The sequence below is a fragment of the Lygodium microphyllum genome, chromosome 13, assembly GCF_053477565.2.
Source record: "Lygodium microphyllum isolate KBCC chromosome 13, Lygodium_microphyllum_v1.1.10, whole genome shotgun sequence".
Classification (NCBI taxonomy): domain Eukaryota; kingdom Viridiplantae; phylum Streptophyta; class Polypodiopsida; order Schizaeales; family Lygodiaceae; genus Lygodium; species Lygodium microphyllum.
In genome coordinates, this window is record NC_141147.1 from 113,473,851 (window position 1) to 113,479,850 (window position 6,000).

Consider the following 6,000-nt stretch of genomic DNA (forward strand, 5'->3'; position numbering starts at 1 on the left):
GTCACCATGCAAAGGATGTCTCATATACCTTCATGTGTACTTCTTCTCAACATGGATAACTTTGCTTCATCCACACATTGTTACGAGAAACTAGTCCACAGTCTTCTAACTACGTAATATCTAAGTATGCATGGGCACTTACATAATATCTACACCGAAGTATATACACAGTTTGGGTCCTCAAGTGCAGGACAATACTCTCAGCTTGCTTAGAGTTCGACTGTCTCCCAAACTAATCAAATATGTCTTATGCACGATAAGAAGACTAGCACCACCCCTTAGGGAGAGACCACACGAGAGGTTTTCAAATTGCAGGTGTGAAGACTCCAACGAAAGTGTCGTTCGCTCTCATCAACACCCAACTATGAATGCTTATCCCTTACCATCCGACAAGCCCGCAAAGAATCGTCGTGAGCAGAATCCCCAACAACCCAACACTTGTGCTGGCCATCAATGCAATCCCCAACACAGAATAGCCCTACCACCAACTCCAACAACCTTCCACCAGCCACCTTGGCCACCAATAGGCCCCCAGGATCTTCTTCCACACCACCACCAAGACTCCTCCACGGAAACCACAGAAGTCCTTGTCACCCACGTCTTCGGTGCATGCTACAGCCTGCTACCTACGACGGTGAGTGCCATGGGACTGGCACTCGTCTAGGAGGGGGGTAATGTTAACCCTCAAACGAACGAAGGTGGAAAATCCGGAAAAGCTAAAGCAGAAGACAAAGACAAAGGCCAATGCAAATAGAAACGGAAGACAAAGAGCACAAGGAGAAGAGTCCTAAATAAAGGAGAAAGGCGCACAAGGAAAAGCGCAAGTCAAAACTTTTGTAAAAGAGCATAAGCGCATCATGGCTTAATTCAAGGAGTGCCGGGCGGGCTCTCACCCGTGCAATTTGTAAATGTAGATGGGTGGTGGAAAGGAAGCTGAGAAGATAGAAGGACAATGGAAAAAAGGGCGGCTATGGCCGGCCATGTAAAAAGGGGAAAAGGGGATGACCGCCCAAAAGGGATTTAGGGTTTTGTATATAAAGTTGAAAAGTGAATGAGAAGCTCATTCTTGTGTGTGGCCAAAAGTAGCTCTCCTCTTCTTCTTCTTCTTCTTGTTCTTACTTGCTTGAGCTTGTGCTTGAGAGAGGGAGTGTGAGAGTGTGAGGGAGTGAGTGTGTGAGGGTGAGGGACCGAGGAGGAGAAGCTCTCCATCTTCTCCTCTCTTCTTCTCTTCTCTTGTCTTCTCTTGTCTTGCTCGCGGACATGGAGCTTGGAGTGTGGAGCTTGAGGATGGAGCTTGCTTGAAGCTTGCACTTGGATCGTGGAGCTACCGGAGTGCGCGGGAGAGGAGGTAACTCGAACAGCATCAAGGTAAGCTCACTACACCCGTAAGGTAGGCATTGCGCGTCGGCTATGTGAGAGGTAGCCATTAGTGCTCGGCTTGGAATGCTTGAAACAATAAGCGGTCCAAGGGTCTCGGCGGTTGAGTGAAAGCCCCCACAAAGACAATCCGATTTAGGGGAGAGACGAGCAGTCAACAACCTCCTTACCACGCTAGTGACCACCCCTGTGACGTTAAGCCTGGGAGACCTGCTTAAGCAGCATCCCACCCTATGGCAAGACCTCAAGCAGTGGGTTGAGGGGTCACGAGAACAAGCTACGGATCTGCATGATCAAGATGCAGAAACACAAATACCGAGTCTAATGCTACACTTTGTGCCAAAATCCTTACATGTTAATGCCTTCTGGGAAGGCACCGAGACGCATGCAGTATTACCAGTCCTAGCCTTAGGCAACGCAACGAGAAAGAGGATCGTGGATACGGGAACTAGGGTTAGTGTGCTGAGCCACGAAGTACTTCAGACTTGGGGAAACCCATCAATCGAGATCGCTCGGTTTAATGTCACATTAGCAAACGACATGAGAGTGAAGCCATTCAGGGTACTTAAAAAATGGCCGTGAAAATCACAGGTGTCCAGTTCTCTCGACTTTATAGTCATGAAGGGGGTGGACTACGATATCCTGGTAAGCCGACCCTAGATGCGCAATACCAGAGTTATCGAAGATTGGGGTAACGGCTTAATCTTTCTAGGCAACAGAACAGAAGTTATGAGGGTAGAGATCAACACTTGGAAGACCTCACAGCCGATTTGGATGCCATTTCCGCGATGCTCAAGGGTGATGCTCAAGTCAAGAAGTCTTATGGGGCCTTGACCAAGTATATCCCATGCCCAGAGGATGAGCGGGATTGGATGCATGTCCTTGCTATAGTCAACCTGCCGTTCTCGGATCATGAGGCTTATGAGCAAGCCATCAAGATGAGGGGCAAGCCTGACGGCACGCCCGCCATACCACTTTACATGATGGCAGGAACCCTTCTTGGGAGACCTAAGTCAGTCACCTTCCAAGTGCCAAACAACAAAAGGGAACTCTAGGAGATTCTGGAATACTTAATGGACAAACTAGCTGACAACCCAGCAGCAAACTTCAAACCACTCCGCGATCTCTTAGGCAAATCCAAGTGGCAATGGACCAGGGTGAATGACTTAAACCATATGTACAACTGGGCCCTAGTCCCTAATCAATGACAAGAGATATACCAAGCCCTAGGAGACGATGAGCAATCTGACGTAGAGGACTCTGATAATGAGTACGAAGACTGCCAATCCTTCAGTGACGAAAGTGAGGGTCAGATAGACACAGTAGAATACAACACTGAGGGACATGAAATAGAACAAATACGGGCGGACTCCAAGCCACGGAAAAGGAGTGTCTACAGGATAGAGCGAGGGGTCATGCACATGGATTGTGATCGCACTTGGTTAGAACATGTAGGAGCCATAGACCTTGAGCAAGCAGGCCTAGCCCAACCATGGGAGTGACACCAGTGCTTAGGACAGAATCACCATCTGAACTACGACCACTAGGGGAGACCACCTCTTCTAGCGAAGATGGCGAGTTTGAATCTAAGTCAAAGGTAAGCTCGAACAGCAACCCAGAAATACCTAGGCCGCCCAAGACCTGAAACACCAATGGGGACCAACCCGTCCACCTAAGGCGTAGACGATTGAAGCAGGAAAGGGCGAAACAACTCAAGGACACACAAACAGAGGAATAGCAAAAATCGCGGGATCTCCCTAAAAGATTTATGAAATTCAAGAAAGGAGATAGGGTAGTGATCCTGTTGGGTGCCAAATAGCAAGGGCAAATGAGCAAACCAATCGAGGGACCAAGCCAAGGTCAAGGAGGTGAACCTAGCCCAGGAAGGGGAGACACCCCGACTAGCCTTCATTGTCGATGACTTGACTGAGGAAGAAGAAATGAGTCTTGTTGCTCTCTTGCGAGAGTACGTAGACGTATTCGCTTGGTCCTTGGAAGAGCTTAAAGCAGTGGATCTGAGTGTGGTGACTCATAATATACCCATGACACTAGACGCAACGCCGGTGAAGCAGCGACTGTACCCAATGAATCCAAAGCACACTCATACTATCAAGGAAGAGATTGATAAGCTGATGAGAGCGGGATTCATTTACAAAATTGAGCACACAGACTGGGTATCACCCATAGTCATCGTGATGAAGAAAAATAAAAAAAATAGAGTGTGCATCAATTACAAGAAGGTGAACGTTGCTACTAAAAGGGACAATTATCCATTGCCATACACCAAGCACATGCTTGAAAGAGTGGGGGGGAAGGAGGCCTATAGTTTTTTGGATGGCTTCTCAGGATACAATCAGGTGCAAGTGCATCTTGTCGACAGGCATAAGACTACCTTCGCCACTAAGTGGAGTATCTTTGCTTACATAGTCATGCCTTTCGGGTTGACTAATGCCCCTGCCACCTTCTAACACCTCATGTGCACCATATCTAAAGACATGCTTCGCAAAGAGTTGGAAGTCTTTGTCAATGACCTTTGCGTTCACTCGACCTGGATGGAACACTTAGACAAACTCCAAGTAGTCTTTGAGCGGTGTCACCTATATCATCTCTCCTTGAACCCCTTGAAATGCCAGTTTTGGGTGAAGCATGGATGCATCCTAGGCCACGTGGTGTCGAAGAACGGCATTGCCATTGACTCCTCAAAAGTCAGGGTCATTGTCGACCTTCCACCCCCAATCAACTACAAGGGAGTCCAATGCTTCTTAGGCCATATGGGATACTATCGGCAGTTTGTGTTGAATTACGCATTGATAGCCAGACCTTTATACAAGCTACTGATTGTCTTTTAATGGACTGAAGCATGCCAATGAGCATATGAAGAATTGAAGAAGACTCTAACAACAGCACCAATTCTACGAGCCCCAAATTGGACCATTACCTTCCACGTGCGTATCGCGAGCACAACCTAGACTATCCAGTGAGCTTTGCTAGCTAGCAGACAACTCACTGAGACGGAAATGAACTACTCAATGACAGAAAGAGAGGGCTTGGTCATGGTGTTTACTGTGAAGAAGTTCCGGCATTATCTATTAGCTATACCCTTTACCTTTTTTGTGGACCATCAAGCCTTGCTATATCTAGTGAATGAACCTTTCGCTATAGGATGCATAGCTCGGTGTCTCCTTCTGCTTTTGGAGTTTGACTTCTCCATTATTGTACGGCAGGGAAAACAGCACTACATGGCTGATCATATGTCACGCATCCCCACAGGAGAAGTCCCTGGAGAAGGCATTGCCGATGAATTGCCAGATGCCCACCTCTTTAACCTCTCCAGCGAGGGAGATTTATTCAAGGCCGATCTAATGCCATATTGGGCAGATGACATAGTCCAAGCGCTTGAGCACGGACTGCCTGAGTGACTGATAGAGAAGGCAAGACTGAGGCGACCCATTCTCAAGATCCAACCCTACCAGTTGATAGTAGACCAGTTGTATCGCCTCGAGCAAGATGGATTGATGCACAGATGCATGTGCGAGCATGAGATGCACGATGTGCTCTCAAAGGCACACAGGGGAATTGCTGATGGACACTTTAGCAGAGACACGATGGCCCGCAAGGTGCTGCAGTCTCAACTGTGGTGGCCAATGCTGTTCTGTGATATAGCACAATTTGTTAAGCATTGTGACAAGTGTCATCGGATGAAGGTCCCGATTCGCAAGGATCAAATGGAGTTGACCCCAATCATTGCACGACAACCCTTTGAAAAATGGAAAATCAACTTCATAGGACCCATCAGCCCCACTGCACAGTATTCGTAGGCCAAATACATCATTGTGGTCACAGACTACCTAACAAAGTGGGCAAAGGCGAGAGCAACATGAAAAAACGATGCTCGAATAACTGCCAAGTTCTTGTGGGAGCAGGTGATCTCACGATCCGGCTACCCCATCGAACTAGTCAGTGACCAGGGGACACACTTCATCAATGAAGTGATAGCGTATCTCCTATCCACCTTCCTAATTATCCATCAAAAATCCTCTCCATACTACCCTCAAGAAAATGGCCAGGCAGAATCCACGAATAAGATTTTTATCAACATCCTAACCAAGGTAGTCTCTGCCTTGTGCACCGACTAGGATAACAAGCTGATGGCAGCCTTGTGGGCTTACCGTATGGCTTATAAAATGGCTGTCGGCCAAACCTCCTTTAGGTTAACCTACGAAACCAATGCAATTCTCCCTGTAGAATTCTTCTTTCCTAGCCTACGAATCGCACTTCAAGAGTAGTGGGAAGGAAAGGAGGCATGAATGCAACGCTAGTTGAACTCGAATGCCTCTCAGAGACTCGTCTTCTAGCCACTTATGCACTCATATGTGAGAAGGCTGAGAAGGCACGACGCAAGAGGTGGTCTGACAAGCACATCAAGCAATGCAACTTCGAATAGGCCGACTTCGTGCTCCTATACTCAGTTAAGAGACATAAGCAAAAAATGAAGTTTAGGGGTCTTGGACCTTTTAAAGTCCGTGCAATTAGCCGAACCGGCAACGTCGAGCTCGAGACTCTGGACGGTGAGGGAATAGGCTTCTTCAATGGCAGTCGTGTCAAGAAGTACTATCCTCCCAC